At 46.5% G+C, this 22,266-nt stretch overlaps 1 long non-coding RNA gene across 1 annotated transcript; it reads left to right on the top strand.

Annotated features, from left to right (window-relative positions):
* The first annotated feature begins 8,796 nt into the window (after positions 1-8,796).
* On the top strand, positions 8,797-19,118 carry LOC144139393 (uncharacterized). Its single transcript, XR_013316179.1, has 3 exons — positions 8,797-8,903; positions 8,985-9,074; positions 18,803-19,118. It is a non-coding gene; the product is annotated as an uncharacterized LOC144139393 (long non-coding RNA).
* Positions 19,119-22,266: the final 3,148 nt, after the last annotated feature.

The following is a 22,266-nucleotide window of genomic DNA, read 5'->3' as shown; positions in this document are numbered from 1 at the left end:
TCATGAAATACCCGCATGTAGGGGATGCAGCCAACCTTGTTACGGCGCACATTCCAGACGCCGCCGAAAAGTCCATTCCCCAGGCCTCCGCTGCCGTGCGCAACCCTAGGAGAGTTTGGTGGAATGAAGACTGTAGGCTTGCGCGAGAAGCGCAGAGCAAGGCATGAAGTATCCTCCATCGGAACCCAACGTCGCGGAGCCTCACATATAAGTAAGCAAAAGCACTCGGGAAGCGTGTGCGCCGTGAGGAAAAACGAGATAGTTGGCGCTCCTTCTGGACATCGATAAACTCATACGCAGACACACACAAAGTCTGGGCACGAATACGTAAAAGTACAATAGACACACCTCCTTCCCCTCGTAAGCATAACCGGGGACACACTCGAAGACCAAGCCAACACACTTGCACAACACTTACAAAGCGTGTCCACTTCTGCATAATACACAAACGCTTTCATTACATACAAATGTCCCTTGAAGAGAAGTCATTTAGCAATAATAATAGGCCGAACACCTCTTATAACTCCCCTTTTTCACTTCAAGAGCTTAAAATGGCTCCTGGACCTGTAAGCCTTCAGCTTTAGGCGCAGAAAACATTACATACAGTATGGTACAACACTTACACGCAGACACACTTGAAACAGTTCATCTTCACAACAAAATATGGCGTTTGGGGCACCTTCCAAGGTCTTGGAAGGCGGCCACTGGTGTGGCTTTTCTATAGAAGCTGCCAAGCTCCCCGTGCAAGCTCCTCGAGAAGATGATAAACAAGAGACTCGTGTACTCTTTGAAATACAATGTTCTTCTCTAGAGGCGCCAGGCAGGCTTCAGGGCTGGTAGATCTACCAACGATCAACTCGTTACTTTAGAATCATACATCAAGGATGCTTTCCTGGACAAGAACTACTGTATGGCGGTATTTTTTGACCTGAAAAAGCGTATGATTTGCTTGGCGGTATGGCATCCTCGGCAACTTGAAATACTTTGGCATGTCGGGTAACATGATAAACAGGCTTGCCAGTGACAGGACTAAGAAATCTTTCGCGTACTAGTTGAAACTGCACTGCCTAAGGTTCATGTGCCAGAAATAAATAGCCTGCTGCAAGGCGAAGTTTTGAGCTGTACTCTGTTTATTGTGAAACGTAATTCGCTCACGAAGGCGTTGCCACCATAAATTTCCTTTCCAATCGACGTAGACGACGTACAACTAAATTTGAAATCCTGTAACCTGTTTGTCTGCGAGAGCCGAGGCCAGTTTGGTGTTAACAAGCTAGGTGGCTGGGCAGACAGCAGGGGTTTTAAGTGCAGAGCACTTCAGGCGCTCGCCTTGTCGTGCTAGCTCACTCGCTCGACTTAAGTATATAGAGCACCAAGGCGGCGTCCCGGGGTAACGTTGTTGTTCGCGGCGTACCCCAGAGGCCTCGACAGCCAAGCGGTTTATATAGTCATAAGCATTCGAAACTCGTGAAACACTGGCGCTTGTCATATATCTTCCCGTTGTTTAGTGCAAAGAAAACTATAGGTACATTTGAGGAAAAATATACGCAATTAACCGGCAGCGCCCGCGTTCCTTTAGTTTTGGACGCCCGTTGGGTTGGTTTTTTACTACAGTAAACGCAAAATGTGGCAGTGCGATGCCGGCACGTGCGGGGAGAAAAGCACAAAGAGAGCAGAACTCCACTGACGCAGTTTCAGGCAGGGGGCGCGCGAGCACTGCGAAGGCGGGAAATTTGAATTGCATGTGGTGGTAACAGTAAAGGGATAACGGAGGTACAGCCCATTATGGCGAATCACTACTCTGCCCTTCCGACAGCTTTCACATTCAGTGGAACGGCTTTAATTTTTTTAATTTAGTCCAGGAAAGTGCACTTGTATTTCATTTTCTAAGAGGCGTGGTATTCGGCCGGATCCAGACATAAAGCTCAGTGGTGTCTATTTATAGTGAAAAATGAATACAAGTATCTAGGAACAGGTTTTGACGAAAAGCTCACATTCATCCTACATATCAAACAACTAAAACATAAAGGCTTAAAAGCAATGACTATCCTGAGGGTTCTCTCGCACATTTCTTTTAGTGCTGACAAACGACTTCTCCGTGTTTTTACTAGCGTATTAGGTTTGCGATTAGAATATGGAAGTGTCGTCTATGGGTCAGCCATGAAAACATCAATGAAAATGCTGGGCTCAGTGCTTCATGTGGGGCTCCGCCTGGCATGTGGCGCCTTTCGCACTAGCCAAGTCAAAAGCCTCTTTGTGGAACATACAGTGGAACGTAGAACGTCAGCAAGCACACTGAACATACATGAGCAAGAACAAACGGAACCTGGCACGTCAACAAGTATACGTATATCTGCTTTATGCCTATAAAATATCAATATCTCACCATTATTTTCAGTCAGTTTTTAACGCTGCGTCTATATCTTAACTCCTTTTCAGTCGTCCATGCATATTTGCTCTTTTCTGTTTCAGGGTAAGAGAAGAACCATCGGAAATTGCTGTCTCGTTTTGAGACACCATCAAAACCTCCGTCACCGATTTTTTACCCATTAGCAGCATCGCCGGACATCATTGGGTATAGCTTTCACAACTGTCCAGAAAAATGCAGCGTTCATACGCCGGATCCTGCAATATTCTTGTCTCTGCATCACAAATACAAGCGTGCAGAGTTTTACACTGAGGCCTCAAAAACTTCCACCACTGTGTCCTGCGCTGCGCACGGTGAAACTCATATTGTCTTTAAAACTATAAACAAAAATACCAGTATCTTCACGGCAGAGGCTTACGGCAAACTCCTTGTTGCAAATCATATACTTATAACTCTAATTCCCCAATGCATAATCTACACTGGTTCCACAAGCGTTTTCCGGACATTTGCACCTCAAAAATTTTCTAAGAACCGTGTTGTCAATCTTCTCCTTTATACCGTTACGTATTATATATATATGCGTTAAACATCCAAGTGACCGTGAGCTGGGTGCCATGTCACTCGTGGATCGCTGGAAACGAGACAGCGTATCAAAGGCTGCGGCTGAGGCGCTTACAAGCACCACGAACATAATAGTATCCTACACCCACCTCAACCCACACATCATACAACACCTTCACAAAACATATCAAGCACATTGGAATGAACAGACAGACAACAAGCTCACGTAAAAAGCCATTCTTGGGGCCATATACCACCGACATACGCAACCGACACACTAAAGTTACCTTGGCTATATAACGGATAGGCCACTCACTAACACACTCCCACCTGCTCACGGGATCTCCAAGAATGCTGTATAGCAGGAGTAGATATGGACTATCTGTGATCCACGTACTACTTCAATGCAAACACTCGACACAACGCGACACAAACCCTCCACCCAACTCTACAGACAATACATCCCACCACACCTAGCGTTTTCCGCTGAGACGATGCCATGTTTTTTTGTGGAGCGTGTTTTTAACTATTTAACGGAACTCAAAATTTTAGACCACATTTCATACCACGCATAATCACAACTTGCCTCCTACACCAGCCATTCTCATCGTCTCTGTTTGAGTTTACGTCTGTTCTAGCTGACCGAGTTTAGTGTTTACGTCTCCATATATCACATGGAACCACTGTTTTGGCGCTCTTTGCCCCCAGTTGGCCATGCGCCATTAACATCGACCATCATCATATTCGAAGAGCAACATCCAGGCAAAGCTGGTAAACATTTGTATTTGTGCCTTAAACCATCTTTGCAGCACAAAACAGTTCAATGTAACTGCAGGAGACTAATTACAAGTCTTGACGGTGTTCACACAATTTTGATAATTATCCGTAAAGTACTGTGTGCTTTAACAGAACATTTAAACCTCACCTAAACTTCTTGAGGCAGTACAATGTGCTTAGGAAACGGAAAAACAGAAGTGATGTCTTTTCTGGTTGGCGAGCAGTAGTTTCGGCGAAATTGTTGCCTTATCAAAGCCTTTTGCCTACTCAAGTGCATTCAAGAAGTTGTTCTGAGGGTAATTCCTGGCAATAGACTGATAACACCACGCTTGTACCACGTCCCGCTGACTACAATTACACTGGCGTAACCATGGACTTGAGAGAATAGCACTCGGGGCCTTCCCTATCAATTGTTGACCTAAATGTAAATAACTAAGTTTAGGTCTGTCGGCACAAAACGTTCTCGTAGTACCCATAATAAAGTTTATTTTTATCGTCAAAGTATCACTATGCAATAAGAAACCGACACATTCGGTACAACCTCTCATACTTATGCACACATCATCTTAAATATTGCATCTTTTGCTTCTTTTATTGTGTCGGAGCTGACGCTGGCAGCGATAGAAGCAATTGCTTCCTGGGTGCCTTGAAACCCATGAATATAGGTATAAAGAAAAAGTTTAGAGGAAACGCTAGTCTGGGTGAAGGTTAGACTACTCATCTTCAACACATATAAGTAACTTAAAAATCACCACAACCTGTACCCTCCTCGCAACACGTATTTTGGTGTGGGAAAAGCTCCATTTCCAAACCTTCGGCCTTACACATCACTACGATGCCCTGGTGGAATGAGTAGTGCAGGTGCGCACCAGTGGCTCATGTCAAAGCTTAGGACCACCGATTCTTTAGCGGAATGAACTTGAAATCTCGCGTTCATTTTCAACTTTAATAAATGATACAGACACGCAAGGTTTGCAACAGAATCAGAAACTTTCGAAAGTACAAGACCACAGCTTACAACCTTTCTTCTCTATCATTGATACTATAGAGAATCGTGCAAGCATACATCCAAACGTTTTTAAACATCTCCATTTGTACGCGAATTTGCAACGTCATTTCACCACCAAAGCTCCTCAAAATAAAACAGATACTCGGGAACAATCCTTGCCAGTCATACGATTCTCTATTCTCTTTATAGCTGTTTGTTCTAAAGAGAATAGTCTTCGGCATGGTTAAGGTTTTTGCACCAGTGTGCAGTAAACCACTTCCATCCTGCTACAGCACCTCCTCAAAGACTTCGTCGAAGCACTCCTTCGTGTATGTAACAAAATTTGCTGGTGTCATTATTTCCTACTACCTGGCGGAAGCGATTGTATTGTGGGAACGAAAAGAGGAAAATCGTTTCACTGACCGCAAGGTGCTGCGGGAGGGCTCAGAAAAGTTGTATTAGATTTCTGCAAACAAAACAAATAATAGATAACAATACATTTTGTGGAATATATACGCATCAACGGAAGTTCCAGCTATGGCATTAAAGAATGATTCAGGTGATGTTCCCGGCCGTATTGTCGAGAACATATAGTGGCCAAAACCATGCACATGAAGTTTGATCGCTGAGGTGAACTCTTCGTACAGTTAGATGAATAAACTCGGGAAAGCAGAGGCACCGCAATTTGTTGTAACGTCTAGGTTGACAATGTCCAAGTCAGTTTCTTTTTTTTTCAGGTTTTGGGGTTTTAACGCTCCGCAGATACGCGGACGTGGGCTATAAGACGCGCCGTAGTGCACGGTTTCTCGTTTGTTTCGACAGCCTGGGGAACTTTAACCTTCGCCGTTCACGTCAGTTCGACTGTTGTATTTCACTTTCAGCGAAAAGTAGATAGCTCTAACTAGTTCACGAACTTGCAAGGTGTGCGGAATGATCATTCGTAGTACCTATTTTGTGTCCGTATGTTTGAAGCGACTTACGTTTCTTACGTTGGTTCTACACCGCCTTGTAATTTCAGATGAAGATGGGGGAAATTATTTAGGCTTAAAAAATATCGCAATGGGTTCTAAACCTCCCGTAAGGCTACCGTACCGTTTTCTAGTTCAATGATCCGGAAAAAATGACTGTGGCCACCCCCTTGTAGTTTCTACGGTATTTGAAGCCAGCGGGCCTCCTAATGTTGGTTTTGGCGCTTCACCTCAGCGCAGGTGACTAAAGCCAAATACAAGTTCCTCTAGATCGACAGATGAGCTCACTGAGAACTTGAATATACCACTGTTAGGCATAGTATTTTTAAAAAATAAGGTAGAGAATAGCGAAAACGTGAAGACACGTGCCTCCGCCATTGGCTACACCGCACAACTTTCCCCGGAAGGGGTGAAAACATCTGGCGTACGCGTCATCTTTCTTGCCGCGGATGGCTGTACGTGTTCATACTTGGGACGGCGCTGCCACTTTTCGAGGAAGCATGCGAGCTACGCACGAGCGGTTAAATCGCCGCCTACATTCGCGGGGCCTCAAAAGGACAATATGTTTTTCTTTCATAAAGCGTCAGTACTGATCATGGGTCCAATGAAGGAACATTTTGCTTAGTGGTTCGGAGCTTAAAAGGACGTGAGAATTCGAGAAAGCACGATTGATTAATCGAAACTAACCAAACAGCTCGGTACATAATAGCGTTGTACACGGTTGCTTGTATACCGCTGCAAATCACGGCTGCCTCACTTGCTTACGGACTCTCGTGAGGACAACAGCGGCTGCAGTCGCTATTTGCGTCACGTTTAATAAGCAATTAATTAGCGATTTCTGAGCAATTCAAGCATAGTTCGGCACATAATCAACGCTAAAATGTGTACGCGAAGGTCAGCCTTTCGTTTGAAAGCAACTGGCTTCAATTTTTTTCGGGGGGGGGGGGGGAAGGGGCGGGGTGAGGTCGACCAAAAGATGGGACGGGGAAATATGTAGCCACGGCTTCTTGCGCGTTGTTTTTCAAACGAAGCTTGAAATAACTGACTTCAACATGCGATTTGTGTATGCTGAACGCTAACAGTAGAGCCCGCCTTAAGGAGCTTAGATGAAGAAGATGTTGATGATGACGACCTAAATTCCGGTTTGCCGGTCTACGGGTAGGCCACGGGTGATTCGTTCGTCCATAGAGCAGGTGGTTATGCGGGCACGCTTTCGTGAGCGTGATCATGAGTGTGCTCGTGAGTTGCGCGCGGTCCCCGAAGTTCGTCAGGCGGAAGTGGAGGCCAAAACTGGGTGTTTACTGTCAAGATTTGCATGTTTTAGATTTTCCTTCAGGAAAGGGACTAAAAGTTTTGTTATCAGCTATGAAGTAGAGTCGAACACGATTTGAAGGTTTTCGCGCCAGCATCGAGCGGCCATGCGTGACACCGGCTTACGGTTTCGTTTTGGAACCATGAAAATCAAGATTTCGCACTCTTCTCTCCCTTGTTGGCTGTTCCATGCTACAACAATGGCCCGCACGACTGACTTGCCACCCTTTGGGTTTCAAGCTTTACATCTGTTGTTATCAAGCACAGACTTGGTTGCCTTTTATCTACGCCAACGACAACGAAACAGGCATGGAAGATTTGCTGAAGCTGGTGTTCTGTCTGCTTGATTTGAAAGAGTAGCTTTCCCGCGATAACCTTCAAATCAGCACGTGCTGTACTGAGGCAAATTTGTATATTATGGTGTATATTCCGGCACATTCGTATATTATGGTGGTGAAGCTAGCAAACGTGCATCTTCGTCCTTAACTAATCGCCTTTTTCTTATTTTTTGTGCTAGTAACGTGAATAGTAATGAGTGGTTGAGGGTTTCACGTGCCGACGCAACGCAGGTGATGAGGCGCACCGTAGTGGAGGGCTCCGGATTAATTTTGACAACCTGGGGATCTTTAAAACGTGAACAGTAAACTTACGCTTAGCTGAACACCTTATTGAACTGCTGTTGAATGTTGACCTTGTTGCTCGTTTCTTAAATTTCATTCTATTTCTATCCGTTATATCGAACAGACATGGCTTCAGTAAAATTACGGTTAAGCAAATACAGAATGCTGATTATAACCAAGACGGAGGTAAAGAAAACAATGGAATAGTGCCAAAAAGACAATGGTCCGCAATAAAGAGAATTGTACAGTTCTCTTGATGTGGAGTAAATACAAGATGGGCAGAGCAATGCTTTTCATAGACCAGAAATTATGGAACTGCAATAGTCAATGAAATGCAATGTCGGTAGAAAAAAAACATATCAAGGATTAATGTTGAGTGAGCAAAATACAGTGACATGCTCTGTTATGTGATTATACTTTGTACCAGTGTAAAGGTAAGGAATGACACGCTAAAGTCCAGACCACATGTATGCCCATATGAGGCTTTTCCTGCTGTTCCGCCATTTCCCGGCAGTGCTGTTCCGCCAGCGAAACAGCGGGACTGCCTCGATCGGCTCGCGGCAGGTTCTCGGCGCTGCTCGGTGTATACGGCGAGAAATGCAGCCGGGCTGTATATGTTGACATGTACAGCATCTGGAGCGGGCGCAGGGATCAGACGTTGATGTTGCCCTTGCTTTCAGCATTATATGAGCAGGAATGTTCATAAAACTGCAGCTTCCGCGCCTGGAGGCGACTTCAGGCGGTTCTTCAGGCTTCTTAAACTGCACCTTCGCCTGGCACGAAACATTTCGGGGGGGGAGGGGGAGGGCACTGGCCCTGTGTGCCCCCCCCCCCCCCCTGGCTGCGCCCCTGGCCTTCAGTGTCCCTTTAATAGAGAAAAGTGGCGACGGAACCTATTTGGAGGTCTTTTTGCTGCCATTATATGCCTTCTGTGTTTCTGCAGTAGCATTATTTCCAGAAATCATGTACACCGGATTGTACTAAGCAACCCACGCTCATCATACCGAGAATGTTAACGGAAGCCAGAGCTCTCGCCGTGAAATTGGCGATGTGCAATTATAATGGCCAGTTTCATTTTAATCCCCAAACATGTAGACTTTCATAAATGTTGGCTTGCTTTACACCGCGACACCTTTTCTTCCCTGTTAGTTCCTGGTATCGTCTACCCTACATATCTCACAGCAAGAGGGCTTCATGGAGAGAAAATACTGAAAGTAAGCGACGATATTACTCTTACCTTGAAACAAAGCGCAGTGTTGTCAGATGAATTCGCCCTGCTTTTTGAAGAAAACGGCGGGACACGTTTCCACAAGGTAAATTCATTATTTTGGTTTAAAAAACTCGCGTTTCGTGCTGTTGCGTGTTTCCTTAACATGTTGTTCTCTATCCTGAAGGTAAATCCCAAAGCATTCAACGAACACTTGTTTTACGATGAAGAGGCGCTAGCATCCCTTTTTGTCTACTCAGAGGACCCTGTGGAAGTGGTAAGAAAGTAATATTACTCGCGGGAAATGTGGATCGTTGGTTTTAAAACTTTGGTGCTGGTGATAAATTCTTGGGGCAGAAGGTCAGGCTGATTGGTTAGCACTGTACTTTAATATGTCTGCGGCTCAAAGCAAAGACTTCGAACACAAGTTCAAGAGGCAAGCACCACAGACAATATGTCTGGGCCGTGACTTGATACGTTTATTGCGGCTTTCTTGTTTTAAATGTGCGTGGCGCTCCCCTATATTTTCAATGGTATTCTTTCACGCGGATTGGTTATCGTAAGCTGGTGTTAAAACCTGGAACTGGTCTGCTGTTGAAACTTCGCTCCCGTGTGGAGGAGTCCGATAAGACAAGGATGAGGAAAGTTAACAGCCGTCTCGACTATTCCTTGTGTACATAACGTAAACATTGAGGTTTCGCCGCAGCGACGGCCTAGTTTTCTGTACAAATTGCGGCCCTAATCCCGCGGGATCAACTAATGGCGGTTTGTACTCGACGGTCGCGACCAATGCCAAAAAAGAACTGAAACAGCTTTTACCATGTTTGAAACACGATCGGAGAAAAGGAGAAATCAGCTGCACGGTAAACGAAGTCCACAGCATGCCGTTAAAACAACGTTATTCACCGGAGCGAGGGCTGCCATTTTGAGGACGGAAACAACACACAAAAAAGTTGAACCTTTCCGATTCCCTTGACTGCCATTACTGGGAACTACGTAATACCGAGGACAAAATCCAACCATTTTTGACTGGCATCGATGCTGAGCAAGAGGTATTGCCACCGTGCAGTTTTGTGACAACATAGCAACATCGCGACGTTTAATGTTCGGTTTTCAAAGCTTTTTTTTTGTCCCCCAAAGTAACATGACAATCCATCCTGAAGCAAGCGAACCGCTCCTGTCGTGGGCTTTCTCACTCTCTTGATTTTTTGAAAAGTTTTGATTTCTGCTCTGTATGTTTGACATTCTGCTTTTTAGGGTGCCATCCACTCTGCAAAGCGTGGACGCGGAAAGCAAAAACGCCCCTGTGTACGACATTTCGGCGCACGTTACAGATCCTCTGGTGGTCAAAATTATTTGGGAGCCCTCCTCTACGGCGCGCTTCCACGCCTGCGTGGCGTCGGGGCGTTAAACCGTACAAAAAATCAATCACTTCGCAGAGCACGTTTTCCACTAGTTCGTCATTCGATTAACATGACCTGCCAAACCTCAGTTCTACGCCTAATTTTGGCTAGAATGTCGTCGACGCAGGTTGGCTTCCTGCGCAGTTTTCTGGTGCGATAGCACTACCTTTAGCACTTTTTATGTTTCTTCGGGCCAATCTACGCTTTTTTATACATCACCAACTAAGATCACAGCTACCCGCCTTGTACGTAAAACTAAGTACTGATATCTTGTGTACCAATGTTAGCGACAAGGGTAGGGTGTACGTACTCATTTCAGAATATTTACTAAAGCTAGCGAAGCCCTTTGATACTCCGTGTTTAATTTTTTTTCATGATTTAGGTGAGATGTAACAACTTTCTCAAGATTTTTATAATCACTGATCCTGTATTTTATAGCCTACTTTACAGGAGTGTTTCTCTGGGTGGTATTCAAGTTATTTTGGTTTGTTTTATTTGTTTATACTGTAGGAAATACTTCTAAGTACAGTTGTTTTACAATGTTTCATAATTATGCTGACACAACTAACCAAAACAGTGTCATCGCCAAAATTTACGTCGCTCAGGTATGGCAAATCTATTAGTACAGAAACTATTTTCCAATTAGGTATCCCAAAAACACCGTGTAGACAGGCGCTAAATATTCCCGGAGTGGCTGCGCCTATTCGTCCGTCGGATGTACTTGTACGAAACGTACAGTCAAACACGGATATATCGAACTCCGGGAGGGTCGCGAAATAGTGCGCTATATCAATAATTCGAGGTATAAAATACGCCTATCTGAAGATTATTTCACAACTCTGCACATAACTAAGAGCTTTCCGACATCATGACGGGCGGCAATTTAACGATTTTTTTCTGAAAACACGGAAAATTAGAACCACAGCGCGACGACCACACGCACCACTTTACGTAGCACGACGAAGGTCTCTGAGTTTCGTTTGCTTCTTCTTCGTCATACAGTTCACCGAATTGTCTTCAAGCTTACTAACGACGTCCTAACGAGAAAATCGGCCTTTGTACGCTGTGCCACAACAATGGCGAAGAACAGTGGCGCAAGCTCTTCTGCAGTAGGTGGTTGGGAACGTCGTCAGGGCCGCTAGTATGGTCGGAATCCCGCTTCTTTGGCATCGGTGACGGCCGTGTCCGCCACAGCCTGCACATCGTTGTCAGCACTTACGGACTTGTATGCCGTTATGTCATACGGGATAGCGCATTGGAATGATGACAGCTCTCTAAAGTCACTCTCGAAGGACTCAGCCCCGTCGTCTTCAGTGTCCGGACCAAACACCTCCCGCCTGAAGCCGTGAAACGAAGCCCCGTGCACAAGACATGCTCCAGAACGGGCCGTGCTGCCTTCGCCTTTACGTCAGGTGCGATGCGCAGTATTGTGCTCAAAACTACTAAGATGAATTTCGAATACCTCAGCGACTGATATCTTTTCACCGGCATGTCCGAAACGCGTGCCGCAGACAAAACAAACATTCGCCACGCCGCATTGGTCCTCCTGTGCGAGCCACCAAACAGCTCGAGCGCAGAAACCGAGCACCTCCACTGGGTTCCCCCTCCGCGTTTATTAAATTGAAGCCTGAGTGTGCTCACTGATGCCGTTGTACGCCAATATGGCCAACTTTCTCTGAAGATGAGGATGAGTAGTCGTGGGTGAAGTGAAAGAAAAAAAACATTACACCATCTTCCCGTGGGGAACCCTGATGAGGATGCGAAGCATCGTGGCGGTTCCGTGTGGTTCCATTGTGTTGCCGTTATGTTGAGTGATCTGGTTTTTACTAGCGCCAGAGGGAATTCCGCGTCCGGGTCCACACCGGTGGCAAAGGCACGCAAGTGCTGTTGTGTTACGGTGAGTAGGCGGTGGATCGCGAGGCGCCGAAACTCGTCCATCATGTTCTTGTCGATGTTGTCTCTGTGGTAGAATCGGTAGTCTCCGTCAGCTTTGGTGAGGTAAAGGTTGTTGACACTGGTGCACCGGCTGAGAGCAATGTACACGCCCTCCTCTTCGCAGCTTTGTCTTCTCGTTCTTCTTCTTCTTCGGCGGTTCTCCTACGGGAAAATGACGACGGTGGATGAACGCGAACCTATCTCGTGATGGATTCTTTGGTTGGCCAATCCCTAGGGGCATCCTGCCACAATCAGCATCACAGGCGCTGCGGACGGGGCTGGTTGAGCTGCAAGGCGCGTGGCGCTTCCCGCCACAGCTTTCCCACGGGAAATTCAGCATCCCCCTCAAAAGTTTTCAGTTCGTCGTTTCCGTTGACGTTCAGCTTCACGTGCCTTCGTTGTATCAGTAGCTTCTTGACGTATTTGAATGAGTCAAGGACATAAGGCCCGTTCATAGCACTTGCTCCTGTCCCGGATTTGTAGCGTAGTGGGAAGAGCACCGCGTACCTCCCGTTGCGGCCAGAGAGTCGTGGAATCGAAACCGGGCGCTGCTAAATATTTCTTTTTTTATAGTGTAGTATCGCGGAGCTGTGGGTGTAAGGAGGAGAGTTGTGCATGCGCAGTGAGCGTGTGGACGGCGCCGCCATCAACGACGGAGGACCAGGCGAGCCTAAGAAATGCTCCGCATTTAAAAAAAACTACAGCCGTTCCACTCAACGTGAAAGCTGACGGAAGTGCAGAGAAAGTGATTCGCCATGATAGGCTGTAGTGTCTTTATCCGCCCATTGCTACCACCCAGAGCATTTCAAATTTCTCGGTTCCGTAGTGCTCGCGCGCCCCCTGCGCTAGCGGGAGTTCTGTTCTTTTCAACCTTGCTTTTCCTTCCGCACGTGCCGGCGTTACTCTGCCACTTTTTTCCTTTGCCATTGACAAAAACCAATTCAACGACCGTTCTGAACTAAATAAACGCGGGTACTGCCGGTTAATTACGTAGATTTTGCCTCAAATGTGCCTGCATTTTTTGTTGCGCTTAACAACGGGAAGATGTACGACAAGCGACAGAGTTTCACGAGTTTCGAACGCTTATGACTGTTTAAACCGTTTTGTTTTCGAAGCCTCTGCGGGACGCCCTACGATAAAACGCCAGGCTGTACTTGGGTCCGTTATCTCGCGGAACCGCCTGATTCCGGCAGTCGTTTGACATCGACCGTTACAGCGAGCTACGACGACACGGCGAGCTCCTAAAGTGCTCTGCACTTCAAACGTTTCCAGTGGCCGGAATCGAACCTGGGTCCCTCGCGTTATGAAGTCGGCATCTATCCGATTGCTCCATTTCGACATGGTCGAAGAGAACGCCAAGTTGCAAGTACCGATTCGCACCGTGTACCCCAAACCCAAAAGTTACTAAAGAATTCATCGTACTAGCGAACATTAAGACAGGGACACAGCTAAAGAGAAGACGAAACACACGCTAGAATTTCAACTCAGTTTATGCCACGTAAACAGGAAAACACCAATAAGTACATGAAAAAGGAATGGGTTACCGTAAAAAAAATAATGAAACACTATCACTCATATCACAGGCCACATTACAGCGCCGGTCCATATCGCATGGCGGATTTTTTTTTAACCGACACGTGCAAACAGCCTTCATCCTTCGCCCACGCTCAACGACCTTCCTTTCTCAAAAAAAAATTATTTCCTCTGCGGATAGTGCCAAGGGTGGTGCGCTGACGCGTCCTCCCCCCTCTGTTCCTATCAAAAAGGCTCCCACAATTTCTCGGTCGGTTCGGGAGGGTGACGTGTACGTGATGCGCGTCCCGCAGAAATCTGGTGTGCACCCCTTACACCTACGGCAATGATCAGCCAGGTGGCCAGCCACCATCTGCGCATTGACAACCGCCTGATGCTCTCTCAGCCTCACATTGAGGCACCTGCCTGTTTGGCCAATGTAGCACTTCTTGCACGACAGGGGGATCCTGTAGACCACCCCCATCGCGCAATTCACAAGCCTGCTTGTATGCCGTACGGCACAGCTGGGCTTGGTGCCCGAGTTATTCACCCGGGGTTAGGATGAAATGGTGGCCTCTGTGGCAGAGAGCCTTCTGAAGGATCTCAAAACAGACCATGTGCCCGGTTCTTAATGCCAAACCTTAGGTACACCAAGTGTCCCACCGCCTGAAAAAGTTTGGTGAGAATGGTGTACAGGTGGTTTTTTCGGCACCTGAGAGGCTGTCAAAAATGGTGCGTAGGGTGAATAACCCCGGCACCAAGCCCAGCTGTGCCGTACGGCATACAATCAGGTTTGTGAATTGTGCGATGGGGGTGGTCTACAGTATCCCACTGTCGTGCAAAAAGTGCTACATTGGCCAAACAGGCAGGTGCCTCAGTGTGAGGCTGAGAGAGCATCAGGCGGCTGTCAATGCGCAGATGGTGGCTGGCCACCTGGCTGATCATTGCCGCAGGTGAAGGGGTGCACACCAGATTTCTGCGGGACGCGCATCATGTACAGGTCATCCTCCCGAACCGACCGAGAAATTGTGGAAGCCTTTTTGATAGGAAGAGAGGGGGGAGGGTGCGTCAGCGCACCGTCCTTGTCGGTCAGCGCTTGTCGGTTAAAAATAAAAATTTCCGCCATGCGATATGGACCGGCGCTGTAATGTGGCTGTGATATGAGTGATAGTGTTTCATTATTTTTTTTACGGTAACCCATTCCCTTTTCATGTACTTATTGGTGTTTTCCTGTTTATGTAGCATAAACTGAGTTGAAGTTCTAGCTTGTGTTTCGTCTTCTCTTTAGCTGTGTCCTGTCTTAATGTTCGCTAGTACGATGAATTCCTTAGTATAAAGTAACCAACTCGCCCAACTTAGCGCTTTAGTAGTCCCGAAAGTTAGGCGTATATGGAGTAGACATACAAGAGTTGCTGTGGGTATTCTAGAAAAGTGATGCGTACCTACACAGTTCCATATACTCGCAGGGTGCGATCGGCCAACTAAGTAACACGTCACGGGAAAGATTCTTGTTCCACCTCGTCGAGAGTCGAGACGGGGGGGGGGGGTGCACAATTTTACTTTTCACACCCAATCGCTCGCCGCGTTCTTGCTTCCATGTTGCTGCCCCACGAGAAGGTGTTGAAGGCCGTCGAAGCGACGCCACGCCACCATCTTTGCCTCCTTCTCACGCATAATGTACGCATACCCTTATCACACTTCTTAATACACAAGCCCTCAAAATAGAAACAGCCACCAGAAAATACATCCGCATAGAAATGGGAAGGCCTCTCTACGCCCCCATGCCTTTAATTAATTACGCGGCCCTCCACAACACCATTGAATAAAAAGCGTTAATTTATCATGAAGCTCAGCACCACCGTCTGACAACAACTTCGATGCAATGGCGGGATATTCTTCGCGCCTTCAGGCATCCCACCGACCACTTTCTACCCATTATCCACCCACCGCCACCCTGGGAAAGCATACCAAAAATCACAGTGCTACCCGTACCAAAACACACGAGTCCAGCCAGAGATCAAGACGTACTCGCGCTCAACACCTGCCGGAACCAACCCATGACACCTATCACACGCACACCCGTTTTGTGGAACACACAATGACTGCGGCATCGGTTGGCCCCTCACACCTCAAGTACGGCATCATGTCAACGTCCCCTCGCTCACAGCTGCAGAGACTCAAGCCGTCGCAGAAGCCGTTATATTTAACCACCATCGAACCCACTACATTACAGTCCGCACGGACAGCCAGAGAGTACTACGAAGCTTCGACACGGATGACATTCCATCCCCTGTCCACACTAACTGACAACATACATGCAAGATCATCCTCACTTCAACACTTTTCTAGAATGGATCCCTGGACACCAAGCTATGGAGGGTAATGAACCAGCTCACGCTCTGGCCGGCGACGCTCCTTTCCCGAGCAGCCCTCAGTCATGGCCTGCAGGTTACAATCCAAAAAACGATAGAGCAATGCATCACAAAAGCGCCGCGAACATCTCGGCAACATCCACACAGCAAGAATGCTGCTTCCCTTCCCAACAAAATTATGTCCGAAGATACACTACATACATTAGACCGATTTAGTTGGGCCAGAGTGTACGCCCCTGAGGTGTGGGTCGCGTCTTCGCCTGCGCAGTATGCTCGCTAACGCCCCTATGATGCGGTACTGAGCACGCGACGGCTTGCGGCGTATGTATTCGGTGGCGCTTGCGGAACGCTCCTGCCTGGCAAAAAGCCAGCTTCCGAAATGGCTGCTGCTCCGGCGGTACCGGCAGCCGGAGGCGAGAGTGCTGGTTCGCGGACTGAAAAGGCCGACCGTCGCATGTGTGTTTCTCATTAGGCGACGACGTTTCAGTTGTAGCAGGCGTACGGGCCAGCAATGAACAACCGAAGACAACCCGAATTGTTCCCGAAGCGGGTGGTGGTGTTCGTGTGCGTGTCGCGCTGGTGGAATGCGCGCAGTGTTTGTGCGGCACGGCGGCCTCCATTTCGGATATTCGAAAATTCTCGGCTCGCGCCCTCAGGTGCGACCAGAGGACGTTGTGTTGTGAAACGTGAAGGGTTTGTAGTTGGACTCCACAAATAAGAGAAAGTGAGTAATAGTAATTCTTCCAATATTTTGTTGAGTTGCTGCACCCGGGGGAAGTGTATCACTAAACCGCCTTGTGAGCCTACTCGCTGTTTGATTTTGCGCGTCGCATTAGCGTCGCATGTCATGCTCAGTAGTATTTGCAGCATGGTTCTGGTATATTTCAGAACTGAATAAAATGAGCCGAGCACTGCGTGTTTCTCAAAACTTTGGCGTTGTGCTGTTGTATCGCGACGGGTGTATCGTATCGTATCGTATTGTCAACTTATACTGAATCAAATTAAGAGGGTCTTTTTTATCATACTTTCAGGAATTTTACAATCGAAACCAGCGCTAACGCATTGCAAAAAAGTAGAATTCGCCTTCCGGCGTTAGGTGCCAATGGCCCAAAAAGCGATCATTCTGGATAGCATTTCATAGCCTAGAGAGCCTACGACAATGTAGACAGAGAACTTGTATAGAGCCTACTTTAGCGGGAGGGATTTGGCCAGCACGTTTACAGCCGCTGCAGGGAATTTCCGATGAGAGCGATGGGAATTACGTATGAAGACCTAAAGTGCACCCAACCGTTAGTCACAAATAGAGGTTTAAACCATGGTTGTCCGCTGTTGAAATTGCTGTTCATGCTGTACATGGCAAGACAAGAAAGAAAGCTCGGAGACAGTACAATAGCTATCAGTCTGTGTTATACCCGAAAAGGACAGGAAGTGGAAAAACATATTCCGGGACTGATATATGTAGATGACATAGTACTACTAGCAGATAGCAAAAAGCGTCTGCAACAGCTTACAGATATATGCAGTGTAGAAGCCAAGGAACTGGGTTAGAGTTTACCACAGCAAAATCGGGAGTTCTGGTTTTTAATAGCGACGCCAGTGACGCCATCTGGTTTTTAATGCCGGAGTGCTCAAAAATGAGGGGGCAACATAAATGGCCTTTTAGAATGACCTTTGGCATTTCGAGCCCGTTCAAATTGTTCAATCCCTCTCCCCCTACACGTTTCCAGGGCGAGGAAGGTTGTCCAGAAGAAGACTCGGCTAGGGGTAGCGCTTACTCATGCCCTTGTAGCTGAATGAAAAGTGGACGGACTAGTGATCGTCTTTCTGATCCCCAGTGCGGTTCGACGCCAACGCCGGGAATATTTACACCATTTATTTTCTACGTGTCCTGGATACGAAGGCATTCGAAAAAATTACGCCCATCTTCCCGCGAGGGTACCCTGATGTGATGCGACGCATCGGGGGAGTCCATCACGTGCGGGTGTTTTCATACCCGGAAAGATGGGCGTAATTTTACTTTTCATGCACATGCATACGCGACACGAGAGAGTTGCCATCAGCGTTCGGATTGACGCTGGTACTAGATTGTGTCAAACCACTCGCTCACGGGACTGTTGCTTCCATCGCACTACATCGGAAGAAGCAACGGAGTCGTCGTCGTCAAGCGAAGCACAAGCAAAGTCAAGCGCAGTCAAGCGAACGCACTTGACTGATCCGGAGCAGCGCGCTCACCGCTTTATATTCAGCACTTGAAGGAGAGGAAACGAACGGAGGAGAGTTGCGCATGCGCAGCGGAGCAAATGAGAGAGAGAAGAGTCAGCGAAGCGCGCGCAGCTGTTATGATAATGAGACAGAAAGAGCGCGTTGCACACAGCTGTTGGCGAGAAGAACGGAGGAGAGTTTTGCGCATGCGCAGTGAGCGTGTGGACAACGGCGCGACAACGACAATGGAGGGACATACCCCCGAGCAAGAGGTGCGTCGCATCTAAAAAACGTGGTTGGAGGGCCGCAGCCACACGTTTGGGAAAATCCTTACTTTATCAGCGCGTCTCTACTGCTCCCCCAACGAGCCTCTGAATAACATAAGACGCTGGCCCGGTTTCCTGGATGTAATCCGAACTCTGTTTTCATTAGCCAAATCATGCATGGAGATATGAAATATACGTATTGAGCACTACAAACAACGTTGTGTTTGGAGGCAATGTTGAACGCACCTTTCTTACGAATATAGAATAGTCATTTCGCATATAACGAAGTGCATGACACTACTTTCCAATTTGCAGGAAGGAATCCTCAATGCCACTTTACGTATCAAGCCAGCGGGTGAGATAGCTCGCAGCGGAAAGTCTCGAATTGCCCATACCATTTATCAGATTACACCTAGAGATTACGACGCCAAAACAAGGCAAAGTATGTTTCCTATTTCTGCAGTGTGTACTGTGTCGTTCCGCGACGGGCAAATAACTTCGGAAGGTTACCCGAAATGCAAAGCTTCACGTGTACGCAAAACAAGCAACTAAATTCAATATTTCTGATGCCTTACAATGCACCAAGCTTCCCTCTATATTTCACTATTACATACGGACACAAGAGAAGGAACGCATGAAATGTGTTAATAGATGACAACGTAGCACCTCCCGAAACCACTTTGCTTAAAGGAGCCATGAAGACAAAATACACGTTGGGTTTATTAGAAAGACTGCTCAGTCCCGATAACAATGATACCAATATCATCGCAATCTTCGAACAAATAACGGAGATATTAAAGAAAACGTGTGAAGCAGTCGCGACCCCCTAGCCAATTTCCTGCAACTTTTCTATGACGTCACGGAACCTTGTTTGTGTGATCTGCGGCCGCCTAACTGATCTGTCGCGACGACACATGACTGGACGTCTGTAATGGTGCCTCTAGTTGCGTTTGACCTCATCACTTGAATGCTAACGTGCAGTTAACGCACTGAAAATTGTGTTTTATTGTTGGCCCGTATGAAGTCATTCTTGCTCATAACACGTCACTGTGGAGCAAAATTTGAAAGTTTTTAAATACTTCTTGCTTTTTTTCGTTAAAAAAACATCTTTTAGTGCTGTAATGGAGCTGAGTGAGATACTGCATCCTAGTTCTTTCAAATTACACGAAGTGGTATTTTCTCTTCATGGCTCCTCTAAGATTTCGTCGAGAATTCAAAGGGTGTCATATTCCTGCAGATCGCAGCCTTATCAGTATTTGAGACGGTGAAGGTAACTACAACCGGTGAAAATACACACGGAAACCGCCTTTAGACACTGGGAATATGTTGGGAATACAGACTGAAAATGGGTTTCGACGTATAGGGATGAAGTGTCGGACGTTGCCTTCTGGTTATCTGCCTGGCTCTTGGTTCCTGTTCTGGCTTCTACACAAAGTAGACGACGCGTGGTTCTTCGCACATGATATAGAAGGTGGTGGGCTTTTTTTATCCTGAAGCCCTTTCATTGTGTGATAGAGGTGTTAAAACTTCGACAATACCGCCGGCTGATGTTTACGAAAAAGGAGGATGCGAACCCGCATAAAGTTTTATGCTACACTTGCCGCCGCAAACATGTTTTCTTTACGTGTTGTTCATATAATGTGGCTGCGGACAAACGCGCATGGCTTTGAACGGGAAGCAACTGGGCTGGTTGGTGCATGTTAAAAACGTGGAAAACAGCATGAATTAACGGGACGACTTAACGGGACGCGCATAGCTTATTTATTCCCGCTTTGAAATAGGCCCCCGTTCTTCCTGCGTCCGTGTGTCCTCACCCTACTTTCCTGTTTGTGAGAGAAGCATTGCGCCTTGGACACCATTTGCTAAAATGTTTTTAGCTATATCAATAGTTTCCAGAGTGACCGCATGGTTCTCCAAACGGCAGCATTGAATTTCAAAACCAGTGTGCAAGACCGGGCCCTATTTCATTCGCAGCGCTGTACCTCTGCTGTAAATTGGTGGGGCTGCTAGCGTTGCGCATGCTTTTTGTTTGTATCGTGGCGTTTGTGTTTTGTTCCTAACATCGGAGAGACGGTGGTAACTGAGAACATAATCTTCGGAAAGTCGCAAAGCAAGTCTACATGCTTAGCCGCCGAGACCAACGTCTAGGCTTGAGTCTCCTGTCAAGCCCAAGTCCAACTTATGTCTGGGTAGCGCTCGTCTATGAAGAGAGCAGTTTGTACATATCATGGTGTTGTGGGCAGAAGATGATGGTTGCGCTGAGCTTCAGAAGGCTTCAATAAAGGGCTTCAAACATTTAAAACTTTCATGCACACACTATTGATTCTGTTCGCTACTTTCGGTATAAACTGTTCTGCGTTGAACACTTTCGTTGACTATGTAAAGTGGCTACTTTAATGCCAATATTGAAACACAGAAAGGCTCTCCTTCCTTGCAAACTCGGCTGATTGCAATGGCTAAGCACATTGTTGAGCTGCCTCTGCAAACTCTTGAAAAGGAATAATCAAACGCGCTTTTATACTTGCGGAAATGAAACTGCATTGGTTGCAGCTGTCAACAAAGCTTTCGGTTAGCTTTACCTGCTACTGATGCACTCGTAGCACTTATATTTTATGGGAGAACGGCCGTCGTTCAAAAGCTTGTCGGTACTTTTCTGATTCGATAATGGTGTGAAACACTGTGTTTCGTCTGTGCGTGTGAAAAATCGCTAATAGTGCAGAAGGCTATTCCTCAGAACCAAAATTTCGGTTTAGAGTAGCCATGTTGTGTTTATCGCTTATTCGAGAAACAATAATGAAGACATTTTAAACGCCCATATTTATCGAACAACATTTTGGCGAAAATGCCATATATGCCCTTATATAAATTATATGTGACCATGTATATGTGTTCATATATGGCTATCACTTGCCATATATGGCGTGGTCAGCCAATATATGGCTTCAAAAATGGCCATATATGGCCGCACATAGAGCCATATATGGCGCGTCCAACCCATATATGGCTCTAATTACAGCCATATATGGCCCAGCCAACCCATATATGGCGAAAATTAGAGCTGTATATGGCCCGGCCAACACATATACGGTGCCTTGTCCCACCATATATGGCGCTAGATGATTCTTTATATGGCATGAATAACACCTATATGACACCATCAGATTAATGCATTACACAAAATGCAGCCAGATATGCATCCAGTTACTGAATATAGAATTAATTCATGCAGTTCCAAGGCAATATATATGCAAATATGTTTAATTACAATCACAGGAATATGAATTCCCTTTCAATATAAATTCCCAGAAAACCTTTCTCTTTATAACCCAGTTAGGTAAGGATAGTTTTTTTACTATACAGGAATATTTCCTTGCGTACTTCAAAACTGCAATTATATTTAATGCAGCTGCCTTAGTTCTTTATTTGTCATGTATGCAAGAGCTCAACAAACTGTTTTTATACTGTCTTTGTCAACACAGCATTTATGTACACCATCGTCCAATAGCTGGTTATGCTTGCTGTGAAAAGCATTTCGCAGTTAACAGCCTTTATTAGTTAAGAGAAAAAGATATTTTCAGTAAAAAATAAGTAGGGGTGGCATTTGAAAGTTTGAAACCTGTTTAATAATCGGAGCGCTCTCGCGAGTAGGTTTAAAATTGCGTTCAGTAGACAAAGAGAATGTTCACAAATCACACTCTGGCCTAGAACTCTTCCCGTGTGTACGAGATTACAGCGCACGTTAAAGATCCCCAGGTGGTCAAATTAATCCGGAGCCCTCC

This window comes from Haemaphysalis longicornis, unplaced genomic scaffold (assembly GCF_048455015.1).
Source record: "Haemaphysalis longicornis isolate Haplotype H1 unplaced genomic scaffold, Haemaphysalis longicornis Haplotype H1 scaffold_5, whole genome shotgun sequence".
Classification (NCBI taxonomy): Eukaryota; Metazoa; Arthropoda; class Arachnida; order Ixodida; family Ixodidae; genus Haemaphysalis; species Haemaphysalis longicornis.
Note: the sequence above shows the minus strand (reverse complement) of the source record. Positions and strands in the feature narration are given on the sequence as shown.